The sequence below is a fragment of the Porites lutea genome, chromosome 13 (genome assembly GCF_958299795.1).
Source record: "Porites lutea chromosome 13, jaPorLute2.1, whole genome shotgun sequence".
NCBI lineage: Eukaryota > Metazoa > Cnidaria > Anthozoa > Scleractinia > Poritidae > Porites > Porites lutea.
This window is the reverse complement of record NC_133213.1, coordinates 18,017,519-18,031,898: the sequence shown is the minus strand read 5'-3', so window position 1 is coordinate 18,031,898 and position 14,380 is coordinate 18,017,519. Positions and strand designations below refer to the sequence as shown.

Below are 14,380 nucleotides of genomic sequence, written 5' to 3'. Positions count from 1 at the left end.
AGCAAGCTAGTAAAAGGAAAGGATAGTGATTTCAGCCGGCAAGGTACAATATTCTAAATCTGTTAGAGCAAAGGATAATATTTTTATACTACTACATGAGAAATTTCTGCGATTTGATTGGCTTAGAGCAGTGGCATTTCAGCTTAATTTGAAATACCTACATGTGAAAATTACAAACCTCTTGCGGGTAGTAGTATGAACAAATAATAGCATGAAATTGTACGTGATATTTGGCATAAATACCACTAGTGATATTTCAAAATTGTCTCAAATTTGTATAACAATTTCGAAATATCACTCGTGGTATTTATGCCAAATATCACTACAAATCATGCTATTACCTATAAAAACCGGTAATTTCATTCTACAAAGAGCCTTATTGTAGATTATTGATACTTTCATACTGTAAATCCTCTATGAAGCCCCCCTATCCAATAAGCCCCTCCCCCTAATTTCAGGGAAGAAAATTCTTTCGTTTCAACCCCCCCTCCCCCTATTCTTAAATAATAGACGTATGGTAGATGTAATAATTAATCACGATTGTAACACCTCACGTGGACTGATCCCGTATGGTTTATTCACATCCTGGAAGTTCAAACTTGTTTTTGATCTTCGGCTGCGCGACCTCCAACTTCATATGCTTCAGTTTTTCTACTTTAGCTTCGGTCTCTGTTCGGAATAGAGAATCGATAGTCATACCACAATCCTCGCTTAATTAAATAACCCCCTCTCCCCCTCTCTATTAACCGCCCCCCCCTCCCACTTAAACATACTTGAAAGAAATAAGTCCCCCGGGGGGGCTTAATAGAGGATTTACGGTAGGTTCCTACCTTTCAGTCGGTGAGTATGACCTCTGTTGCATCTCATAACCGACCACTCACCAAAAATACCAAAATCATTTTTCCACCCAAAGCACCATACCTGGAACCACTCCTAAGCGATCACCGTTCGTAAGTGACCGGCAAATATTGGCATTTTAGGTGATCCCTTAAGGCAGGTTCTACTGCAATGTTACAATGGAACAAACTCAAACATGACCCTCGGCACTTTGTAATGTGCAGAAATATTCTCGTGTTTGACTGCCTAAAATATCCTAAAGTCAGAGTCCTTTTTAACTGCTGACATGACCCGTGATTGGCAGCTTGATGTTAAGTGGCACCGGTTGAGTTCGTTGCCTTATAAAAATTTTGTTTAAGCACGTAATATGATCCCAGGTTTAAATACATCCCCAAATACCTTGCTATTTATTTGATTCCCTCAAACTCAAGCGTTACGTCATCACCAATGAGAACAAACGGTGCCCAGTACTTCACTGCATCAAAGCGGTCAGATTCTCTCATGGATTTCATGGCTTCATTCAGAGCCTCACTGGCACTTCTTCCATTGACTAGTTGTCGGTAGAAAAATTCCATGAACTCCATCGTAGCCTCGTCGTCAATCGCCCATAGGGAGACCAGAACAGAACGAGCACCAGCACCCAAAAATGCCCGTGCAATACCGACCACGCCCTCAGATTTGACCTCTCCGCGAGCACTATGACAGCAACTGAGTACAACAAGTCTTGCCCTAATCTGCGCCTTTAAAACATCCTTCATAGTTAAGAGATAGTCTTCTTTGACTGGATTCGGGGATAAACGCGTTGTGTTTGGGGCCAAGGCAATTTCTCCTGTTTCCATTTTACCGTGAGCAGCAATGTGCACCAAAGAAACCGAGGAAATACGTCTTAAAACTTCATCTTTTGTTGCATGCTTTCCAACGAGAGGTGCAGTTTGAAGTATTTCCCCAATCATTTGCACTTCCTTTTCGGCCCACTTTAACTGCTTTAATTTCTTTCCTTCATAAATTACCTCTTGTACCCACGGATCGCCGACGAGAAGGGCACCAGCCTTGCTATGCCAATCTGCCGGACAATTTTGGATTAAGCGAAGACTAGAAAGTGAGGGAAGTAGACGAATTCTAAAAGTTTCACAAAGGTACTTGGATTTCTTGTCCATGAAAGCAGCATAAGGCGTTAAACACAGAGGTCCCTGTGGAACAATCACGACTTCATCGCCATGGAGTTAAGTCTCTTATAGGATCTATAACGACATTGTACAATGTTTGTAATGACTTTGTCCCTAAATATGAGGAATGAGACATTGGCAAACTAGATTGTTCCTCTGTTACCTTTTTATCGCTTGGGTTCCTTAATGAGCGATCTTCACAGTTAACATCAGCTCGCACACCTATTTCTTTCCGTGCAGTCGTCAATAGAGACTGGAAATAGGTTGTGACGGAGATATCGACCTGAGTTCTTCTAGTTTTGATTTCCTTTCCTTTCTCGTTCACCCAAAAAACAATTCCTTCTTCGTTGATACCTATGAAAGCTGTATTTGATGGTAGGTAATTAAGAATGTCACGTGTTGTTCCAGAGAGTGTTCCTATTTCTGGACGTAACCCTTTTAACTCATAGTTGGACTCCAGAAGATCATTTAAAGCTCCTGCGCGTCCATAATTAGCAGTTAAAAGTGCCTCAACGACTTTACCTTGCTTAAACTGCAGCCACCATAGCCTCGAATAACTAACCTCATACGTACTCCTTAGGCTAATCTTCCATTCGTCATTAGATATGAGATTTCCCCAAATATGTTCGAAGGCCAAAACACTGTCTTTATAATAGTGAACGGCTTTCTGGAAATCTCCAAGACCTTCATAGGCGTTGCCAAGATTACAGTACGCTTTTCCTTCTCCTGCCCTGTCTCCCACTTCTTTCGAAATTTTGAGGTCTCGTTCATGGTACTCTATGGCTTTCTGGAAATCTCCAAGACCGTGATAGGCGTTGCCAAGATTACAGTACGCTCCTCTTTCTCCTGCCCTGTCTCCCACTTCTTTCGAAATTTTGAGGTCTCGTTCATGGTACTCTATGGCTTTCTGGAAATCTCCAAGACGAAAATAGGCGTTGCCACGATTACCGTACGCTTTTCCTTCTCCTGCCCTGTCTCCCACTTCTTTCGAAATTTTGAGGTCTCGTTCATGGTACTCTATGGCTTTCTGGAAATCTCCAAGACTGTAATAGGCGTTGCCAAGATTACAGTACGCTTTTCCTTCTCCTGCCCTGTCTCCCACTTCTTTTGAAATTTTGAGGTGTCGTTTATGGTACTCTATGGCTTTCTGGAAATCTCCAAGACTGCAATAGGCGCTGCCAAGATTACCGTACGCGCTTCCTTCTCCTGCCCTGTCTCCCACTTCTTTTGAAATTTTGAGGTGTCGTTCATGGTACTCTATGGCTTTCTGGAAATCTCCAAGACTGTCATAGGCGATGCCAAGATTACAGTACGCTTTTCCTTCTCCTGCCCTGTCTCCCACTTCTTTCGAAATTTTGAGGTGTCGTTTATGGTACTCTATGGCTTTCTGGAAATCTCCAAGACTGTCATAGGCGACGCCAAGATTACAGTACGCTATTCTTTCTCCTGCCCTGTCTCCCACTTCTTTCGAAAATTTGAGGTGTCGTTTATGGTACTCTATGGCTTTCCGGAAATCTCCCAGACTGTAATAGGCGATGCCTAGGGCGTGCTGGAAATCTTTTAAGTTGACAAAGGGGTCGCCGATATTACCATTAATAGCTGTGGTTGTCATTTTTTTTTTTTTTTTGCTTGCTTTGCTATTTCAGCTCAGCCACATATTGTGGTTTCTTTTTTCTGCTGATAGCATCAGTCTCTTTATGTACGATAACGAAGCCGAGGATCTGAAAAGTAAAATTAAAAGCTGGAGTAAAAGCTTATTTATTAGCTCTTTTACTACTATATTTCAAAAGAAGTGGTATATCACAGTCGCATTTGATTTGCCTCAAAAAGGGATCCTTCTACGTGTTTTTCGTTGTATAATATGACTTGATGGACTGGGGTCTTCTCTAATAATGATCGAAATTAAAAAAAACAAACAAACAAACAAAGAAACAGTTTTATCATTGTTAAAACATGGTGTATATATATATATATGATATTATATGGCCGCGCGGAGATAGGAAAATTCTCTTCTCGTGTTGAAAAATATTATGAAGAAGAGAAATTTCGTAACTCCAAGCAACCATGTATTGTTCTATTTATTATATAAACACCAATGAAATACCAAACCATTTTACTTAAATAGTTTTTTGGTCTCAAAGGTGCGGTTTATTATGAAGCCATAGCAACGGTGACATTTACAGATGTGAAGATAACATGTTATTTTCACATGCGAAGATATCAAGTTTTCGCGCGAAAGCTCACTTGGTATTTCATCGGCGTTTATATAATAAAAATTGTCTGTCTACTCATTGTACATTCATCTACCTTCATCTGAAAAAATAAATCCGTTGTCAACAAACTACAAACCGGGCCAGCGGAAACATCAGTTCAGAAAACTCAAATTTGGGAAAGTGAACTTATTTCTAAGGGTTAACATCCCTGGGTAGCGGAATACAAGTGTTTAGCAACTGAAAAGAAAACCTCAGTTCTTTACCACCAAAACACTGAGAAAGTTACAGTTATTTTAAGGTGGCTGAACACAGTTTTGGCAGTTTGTGAGTATATGACATCTGGCAAATCATGGCAAGAGAAGGGTTGCAGCTCAAAAGCTGAAACTTGGCAAGTGAAGAATATACTGAAGAAAGGTTTTGATTGACAGGCAAAATTTGTCATTTTCGTAGTTTCCACGGCAACATGAACGATTGAATACAACCTTAAAATTTCACTTTCGCTCAGTTTACATAAAATTCACTCATTAGATTTTCGTATAAACTTGGACACAGCTTACTATAATTAATCATTACCATTTGAAACTTGTTTGCCCAAATTTTTAGATAATCAATATTATTATACAGACACGAGTGTTTTACTGGAAAATATACCACTCGTAAAATTCATAAAAACTACATCCGGGACCCGAGTGGTTTATTTTCCATAATCTCACACGTGAGTTTATCGATGATTTCATTGATATCAAGTTTGTCTCTTAAATTGTACTTGAATTCGTTGGTGTATCATCGAAACATCTTCGGGTCTTCCTCGAAAGTCTTCGGAAATCTTCGGACATCTTCGGACATTTTCGGAAATTCTCGGAAAATGTTCGGGAACGTTTGCCTGGCCTTCGAAAAACTTTGGCAAAATCTTCGGAAATCTTCGGAAGGTGGTCGGAAATCTTCGTAAAATCATCAAAAACGCCGTCATCAGCATGTCTATATAATAAAAAGAACATTACACGGCGGCTTGAAGATATGAATTTTATTTTCTCGTGGCAAAAACAATCTTTTACTCACTCGCTGCGCTCGTTCGTAAAATATTGTTTTGCCACTCGAAAATAAAATTCATATCTTCGCGCCACCGTGTAATATCCTCTATATAGAATTGTACTGTAATTATCAAATGTGTCACGTCTGTTCAACTTCCATTTTAAAGTTCTCATTATTTAAAATACGATAAAAGTAAAAATTCTGCCAAATATCACAAAATTTTAAATTTTAGTAGAAGGTGCGGTTTATTATGAAGCCATAGCAACGGTGACATTTTCACATGTGAAGATAACATATTATTTTCACATGTGAAGATATCAAGTTTTCGCGCGAAAGCTCTCTTGGTATTTCATTGGTGTTTATATAATAATAATTAATATTGTCTATCTACCCACTATACATTCATCTACCTTCCACTGAAAAAATAAATTTGTTGTCAACAAACTACAAACCGGGCCAGCGGAAACATTTCAGAAAATTCAAATTTGGGAAAGTGAACTTATTTCTAAGGGTTAACGTCTCTGGGTAGCGGAATTCAAGTGTTTAGCAGCTTATTTTACCACCAAAACACTGAGAAAGTTACAGGTATTTTAAGCTTGTGGGTTTTCAAAACACTGTAATAGTTCCACAGCTGGTTCCAGCTCAAGTCCAACTCGGTGTAAAAACTTGAGGAGTTTTCCTTTTTTCCCTCCTATTTTCTTAAGTAGATCTATAAGTAGGTTGAGCATAATCGTCCGAGGGCTGACGTAGTACTAAATAGGACTGTTGCATTGACATTGACTGACGCGTGGTAATCATCTGCAGAGTCAAAGTGAGTTGTATTACGTCAGTTGATGGTACAGTCGAACCTCCATGTGGGACCACCTCCCATAAGAGACCGCCAATCCAAAACTCATGCACCAAAACTTCCCCAGTCAAAGCCTTACAGTTGGAACCTCTAGTAAACGACCACCTCTTGTAAGCGACCTCGACCACTTTTTGGGCCTGAAAGTTTATTGATTTTCCGTTGTTTTAAGCTCTTGTAAGCGACCACTTGACGCATTCTCTGATCTCTATGCTGTGTGCACTATGCTACTTAGAATATACGACATGTCCGAAGAACTTTAGTAACAACATTGAACTACACATGGCGTAACTTAAAAATTGCATAAAATAAATTATCTTCCATAAAGTAGATGTGACGGCCAATGTCTCTTTTTATGTTACTGCGATTCTTGCTTTGCGTGTGAAAAGTCCGCATTCCTTACAGGAAAGGAATGTCCTGGGGAATGTGCTCATTGTTGATCACCAAGTCAAAAAAATATTATATAATTATATTCACTAGGACAGTTAGAGAGGCTTTTCAACGCAATATCAAACAAAAACAAAAGTTAAATTTAATTTGCTTTGTTAGTTTCAAGAACCAGAATTGAGAAATGTACTGCTTGTTACAGCCGTTTTGACCCGTAACGACAATAGTTTCTGGAATTTTCCGGTTGGGTAAAATTAGTCACACTATATCACTGGGGAGCAGAGGGATTGAGGGAGTGGTGCGTGAAAATGACGCTTATTGTTTCGTGCTTAGAATGGCTCACTTCCTTATTTTTATTCATAATGGTGGAATTTGAAAAGGTACTATACAGCCCCGACTTAAAAATGGTACTCATTTTTCTTGTTACGAAAGTCTTCCAAAAGGGTACAATGTTCAAATGAGTAACTGTTTAACTCTCACATGAGATGCTACGTCACGCAATGGTCAGCGACAAGCCTGGTGACCTAAGTGTGCAGCCACCCACTTCCCCAGGAAAATTAAATTGGCAGCACAGTAAAAATCACCTTTTGTCGATTCTTGTTACATCTATTGATCTTGATGCCATTTTCATTGCCGTCCCCGTTGAACACTACACGATTTAATTTTTTTTGTTTATAAGTATTATTAACCAAAGCTTCTCTTTTAGCCCTGGGTAAATCTATATATTACCTGTTGATTCAGTTATTTCACATTGGTATGCCTGTGGGACGGGCGAGCGTACGGTTACGTGATTACCAAAATTTCTCGGCTAAAAGCTGGGGTAATTACCACAGTTTTTTTACATTAGGTATGGGGCTACGCTCGTGCGCGTAGAGCTCCGTCATAATGCATTTTTACGGTAAAGAAACCTTGGAGTTATAGTGTAGCTTCAGCTAATGCAATGCCTACCTTAGTTAGAAATTCCCAGGTAGTTTTGATAGTTCGCTTGATTTGTCCCGACGAAAGGGTCAACAATTTCTCATAATTTCTTTCGTAGGTACGACAATAGCAACTCTAGCGACGAGGAACCGGTTATAGCGGAACACCATGGGTAAGAAAATTTGGTAAACTATCGATCCGAGAAAATTTGGTTATGACGTAGCGTACGCCCGCCCGTCCGTACACACACTTCATGTAAGCCGATGTCAAATGTCACAATAGATCTTGCACAACTTGACTAGCCTCTTAGTTATGTAAGCCATCCGTATGAGTACGATTAGATTGACAGCTGTCAAAATCAGACATCCGCTGACAATGACCGTCTCGCGGGCTCAGATAAAATACCAGTCGTTTTGCCCCTATATATTAACCTGAGATCAGGCCCAATTTGAGCGGTTCTCATACATTCTCTCAAACGGCTACCGCTGAAATTGGGCCTGATACAAACTATTACAAGTTTGTGCTCGTTACGGCCAGATTTTAGCCGTAACGCTGATTGGCTGTTAGAACAATGCCACAAGATCTGATTGGCTGTCGGAAACGCCGGAAGTTGAAATCGCTTATTCCTCGCGTGTTTGTTTTCGTGAATGATCCGTCGTCGGTGGAGAGAAGGATCGATTTCGCTGTCTTTTTTATTGTTTTATGGTCTTATGGTAGGAAAATATGCCTTAATACGTGCCATGGAAATTCAGAAAACTCATGTGGTTGTTTATGTCTTCTCAGGATTTGCATTATTTACGGAAAGTGAGTGTATCGCGGAGTTGAATCCCTCTGCAAGTTGTTGACCGCTAACAAGGAGCATTTTGATTAACAGATAAAAGCTATTTTTTAAGTCAACCAGTCTGCATTTTTCCCACGCGCGTGAAAAATTTGCATACTAGAAAAACAAGCAACGGAAGTAATTCTGATTGGCTGATTCGGCAAATGTCAATCAATCAAAAAAGTGGGCGGCAGACATTTCGTTAAAGGTTTGTATCAGGCTCTCTTTTCGTTTCGCCTTGCCCGCCGGAATGTAATTTTCAAAGCGAAACGAAAATAGAGCCTGATCTCAGGTTACTATATATAAGCTGATATAATATGTCACACTTACCAATTGAACATAAAAACGAAACTACGCCGGGCAAGGCTGTCAGTTGGCTGACAGTCGATTAAAGTTACATTGGCAAGCCAAATTAAGGTCAATTGACAGCTGTCAAAATGGGACATGTGCAGACCACTATAAGAAAACTAATAACGAGGGCTCAGGTTCGCTCAGGTACACGATCTGCATTTTCCACTACATGCCGGACGGAAATGTCCTACTCACACTCTTAGTCTGTTAATTCGAATATTCGCCATCCTAATGAAGGTTAATTGACAGCTGTCAAACTAGAGTATACGCTGACCATCATCACCTGAGTGGATCGCGGGCTCATTTTTTGCATCTATTGAGGTCACGTAGTGTTTAAAGTTTTGCGCTGATATTTTATTTGATCACGGGCTCAATTTGAAGCCCCATAGCTTTATAGCGGAGCTCCACAGCTTAGTAAATCTACCCACCCCAGAAAATTTGGTAATCACGTGACCGTACACCGACCGCCGACCGACCGTCCGTCCGCACCACAGGACAACCAATGTTTACTCTCACACTTTTAGCTAGTTTGGGAGCCCAAGAGAAAACTAATTGCACATCAATGTTGTGATCAATTGACAGCTGTCAAAACAGGGCATCCGCTGACCAGTATCACCTGACCGTAGCGCGGGCTCAAGTGTCGATGGAATCTTCCAGTGAGGAAGTTGATCTTAGACTTCCTGTTTTTCTCCTTATATTACACTGCCGGATATACACCTTGTGTGACCTTTAACAAGACTCGCACTTTGTGTGTGATTTGAAGTAAAATGGAATTTTTATTGTCGAATATGTATTGTCATATACCCTATCCCTGAGACTTTCTTGACGGTAGCCGGTTAGTGGAGACTCCTTAGGAAGAGCCACATTTCATGGAAAGGCTGGAATAAGTGTCGTTGATTATGCCATATGTGATCAAACGTTATTTTCACACATCCTAAACTTTATTGTTAAAGAGCCCACGTATTTATCGGATCATAGTCCACTGGTGACCTGGTTAAGTACTGACACCGATATTCGTAATCAAGATACTTCACCAGAGAGTGATACCTTAACACGATGTGGGAAAGCGACTCTACACCAAAATTCAAAGCAGCTCTTCAATCTCCAAATTTGCAAATGACAATTCAAGAATATTTAAGTGACTTCAATTCAGCTAAAAATGTTAACATTTCCGCGGAACAGGTATAAATATTCTTATCACAACGGCAAAACGGTGCCTAAAAATAAGAACGGCGAGACGACATAAGCGCACCTTTTCACCCTCAAATAAATCAAAGAAAGACTATCGTCAACTCGTGGGTACGTTGTTTAGAAAATAATCAATTAGTTATCACCTCTGGTTTTCCCACAGTAAATTTTAGGAAATGATAGAAATTCAGATTATAAATATACCATCCTTGTTCTGGAAACACAATACTTTTCTTGCTGTTTATTGCACTTTAGGTATATATTTAAAACCAAAAAAAAAAACCAAAAAAACAGCAAAACAAATAAGCAAACAAAACAAAACAAAAAAGAAAGAAAGAAGGAAGAAGGGAAAAAGAAGGTCTTAGCAGAATTTGAACCCGGTACCTTTGGGTTTACCCGACCTCACATAGCCACTACGCCATTGAGGATGATCACATGATTTGGTGAAAAGTTTCAAATTTAATGCCTTTTTCATGGAACTTCCGCCGGCAAACGATCGAGCCATACCTAACCGATTGAAAAAACGACTCGAAGCAATCGGATGAAATTAAGGCTAATTGAAACCAGGCTACTGACAGTAAAAAACAATGTAAACGCATTTCATGGCAATGAAAGAACATATGCGATACAAAGCCGACACAACTCCTCCGCGAAGTAGGACGCAAAACATAAGCTTATGTTTTCTTATCTCGATTTCCGCTGTTATTTTAAAACTTATGCTCAAAATCACATCCATTTCCCCCCGTGATCTTGGGGAGTCCTTAAGAAGAAGAAGAAGAAGAAGAAGAAGAAGAAGAAGAAGAAGAAGAAGAAGTGCCTTTATTTACCATACATTCATTCATACACATAACCTACTACATTACTACAAGGTAGGAGATCAAGCCAGCGTCGAAGTTGAAGGAGTCGAAGAGCAAATGCTCATCTCGTCAAGTTTAACGCCTGGACGAGTCAAAGGCTCTTGAATCGTACTAGTCTTAAATTTGGTAGGACCTCTATCCTCTAACCGTGCTGTAGCGCACGATGCACGCTCTCAGCGAGGAATTTGATGCCACCTAACTTCGGCGAGCGCGTGCTTCTTTGGAAACGATAGATCTTCGCGCTCTCGAGTTCGGACCCGATTAATTACGAAGTGCGTCTACTACAAGTGAGCGAGAGACTCATTTGCATATCCCTGTCCGTGCAATAACTCGTGGTACGCTCGCGCGTACCCACGAGTTAAAAATGGTTTGATAAGGAATGTCGCTTAAAAAGACACGAATTAAGTAAATTGTCAAATGAAAAACACAGAGATCCATTAAATACCATGCACTCTACGTGAAAAATATCATATTGTTTTACAGCAGTATAAGAAATTACTGACACATAAAGTAAATGAATATTCCAATAAACTTTCAGAATTAGAGGATATAACGTACAATTTCGATACTGAAAAATTTTGGAATTGCTTAAAATCAATGGATGACTCTACAAAATACAAAGACGCTCCACCAATTACAGAAGAGAATTGGATGAATTATTTCCAGTGTCTGCATTCTAATAAGCCACTTACTTATGACCAACAGAACGTTGTTAATGAGTTAAGAACACGCGAAGACATCGTAATGCAGTCACGACCTCTAGACTACTTCATAACAGAAGCTGAAATAAGCAAGGAAGCAAGAAAATTAAAGAGTAACAAATCTGCATACTCCGACAAAATAAGAAACGAAATGATTAAAACTAGCTTACCAACACTGCTACCAGTTTACCATAAACTCTTTAATACTGTTCTAAAACTTAGGAACAGTGCCTAAAAATTGGTTCAACAGTCTTGTAACTCCCATATTTACATCTGGCGTAAGAAATGACCCATCAAATTACCGCGGGATTTGTGTTTCTAGTTGTCTAGGAAAGTTGTTCTTCTCAATTTTAAACCAAAGACTTCTTGAACACGTCACTTCGCTGAACATACTCCACAAGTCTCAAATAGGCTTCTTACCGAAAAATCGAACATCAGACCACCTCCTAACATTACGAACTCTTATAGACAAGTACGCACACTGTCACGGTGAAAAAGTATACGCTTGTTTTGCTGACTTTAGAAAAACCTTTGACTCAGTCTGGCATGACGGACTTTTATATAAATTATTACAAATTGGTGTAGAGGGATGTTTCTATAAGTTAATCAGAAACCTATATTCAAACTCTTCGTGTGCATTGAAAATAGGTACGAGTCAAACAACATCTTTTAGCTATTCACGAGGCGTACGCCAGAGCTGTATTTTAAGCCCCTTGCTTTTCAATTTATACGTTACTGAGTTACCGTCCGCATTTCAAAATACTTTATCAGACCCTATCATCCTTCCAAATGGTACCAAATTAATTTCGCTTTTATATGCTGATGATTTAATTATTATATCACGATCTAAAATAGGATTACAGAACTGTCTCAACACACTATCCTCTTTTTGCAACTCTTGGATGTTAGATATAAATTCCAAAACGACCAAAGTCTTACGATCTTTCAAAAAGGAGCGAAGAAAAACTCCAATCTAGAATTACATAAAGGTAAAGAAACCATTGATATTGTCCATGAATATACATATTTAGGAACCCGTATCTCCTCAACCGGTAATTTTAATATCTCACTCGAACACTTGAAAGAGAAGGCTCTTCATGCTCTTTTTCGTTTAAGAAAACACACAAACCTTAGCAAATTAAAACCTTCTCTTGCTTGCAAAATATTTGAAGCGATGATTTCCCCAATATTATCATATAATAGCGATTTTTGGGGATGTATATGTAAAACATGATTTTAAAGCTTGGGACAATACCCCAATTGAAAAAACCCACTTGAAATTTTGCAAGCGCTGCCTAGAAATAAGCAATAAAGTTTCAAATGTTGCAAGTAGAAGTGAATTAGGACGATTGTCATTAATTATTAATATTTACAAAAACATCCTTTATTACGTATTGTATCTTCTGCCTAAAAACGAGGATACTATTGTTAAACAAGCCTTTCGTACCTCGCTAAAACTTCACTGTAATGGTAAAAACAGCTTTACCATAATCTTATGAAAATATCTAAATATCATGACCTGCCCGATTTTGATCCTAACAATTTGAGTGAAGCTCAGATCAAACACTATATAGATATAACTAGTAACAGTTGTCACTACAGCTGCCCCCGTGATGCAAAGTGTTGCATTATTTTTATTTGCAAATTTTTATAGTCTATACCGTATGTGTTGACTGTTGTTATGTTGTAATAGTCTTTTAACTCAGATCAGAAAAGGTGTAGCCTGAATTTGAGACGATTACTTTGAGTTGTTTTTACTCTCTCAGGGGGAAAATGAGTCGAAGTAATCGTCTGAAATCCAGGCTAGAAAAGGAGGAAAAGGCAATAGGAGTTTGGAACGAACAGAGTATGGAAAATCGACGAAGTCGCAGTTCGTTTACAAATAAGTTTATTAAAGGATATCGTTTATTGACAATATTACTATATCTAGTGTTATTTAATTGAAAAATTGGTAAAAATATTGTATAACTAACAAAACGGAACTACTGCCTATGCAAAATATGGCTATTATATATAATTTTTGTTTGCATAGTGGCAAGAAAATTGTGTTGATCAGAACGATAATTGTTATTCGTTGTGTAAAAATGCAACAGAGAAACTAAGTGTCCCATTCAACTGTGTTTGCATGAAGATAACATTAACTTTAAAAACTAATTAGATCTCTTTGTGCTATTGCTTTTACAATACGTAGCTGTTATATTTTTTTTCTTTTTTGTTTGCATGTTCGCAGAAAACTGATTTAATTAGAAAGATAATAAATATTTTTTTTCTAAAATGGTGTAATAGGCTATAACTAACTCAGTGTTCCACTCGATTGTCTTTGCAAGAAGATAACAATAACTTTAAAAAACTAATCAATTGGCCTTGTGCTACAGTACAACATGTATCTAGAAACTGAGCGCTTCACTCATCTGCCTTTGCAAGAAGATAACCTACAATAACTTTTAAAAATATTTCATTGAATGTCTTTGTGCTACTGCTCATGCAATATGTGCCTGTTATATTCATATATATATACTATTATACAGCATGCAAAAAAACGTTTTAATCACAAAGGTCATTAATCATTGTTTGTTGAACAACAATGATATGTTAATATGGTATATTCAACACAGAAACTGAGCCTGAAATTAATCTGTTTATGTGAAAAAAGATAATAAGGGGCCAATTTCAGGTGACCGAATCCTATCAAAACTAATAAACAGCAACTGTCACGTTCTAATTTAGAACTATAGAGTGACTAAAAGAAGAGTGTCTATTTGTTGTCACTTGAGTCACTGCCCTATTCATGGTCTTGGGCAATTCCACGTGAGACAACAAAATTTTGAGCAATAAAACTTATACCATCAGAAAGTTGAGACAATGGGGTGTTTGAAATTACTGACATCTTGTGCATCTTGTTCATGTGCTTAATGTGAGAAGGCATGAAATCCGGAGAATTTGAATCTCATCACATTTGGAAATTTTGGAAGGAAATTCTAAACAAAGTTTTTACATCTAAGAAAAGATGACAATAAACATAAAAGTATGTGTGTATAGCCTTAGCTTTGCGTTACACTATCATTA

At 38.5% G+C, this 14,380-nt stretch overlaps 1 protein-coding gene and 1 pseudogene across 1 annotated transcript in view; both read right to left on the bottom strand.

The window, feature by feature from the left end:
• LOC140923194 (uncharacterized) overlaps positions 1 to 14,380 on the bottom strand; it is a 162,755-nt gene that overhangs the window by 66,966 nt on the left and 81,409 nt on the right. The gene's annotated exons all lie outside the window — the stretch shown is intronic.
• Positions 1,243 to 14,380, bottom strand: part of LOC140923195 (uncharacterized) — a 32,464-nt pseudogene continuing 19,326 nt past the window's right edge.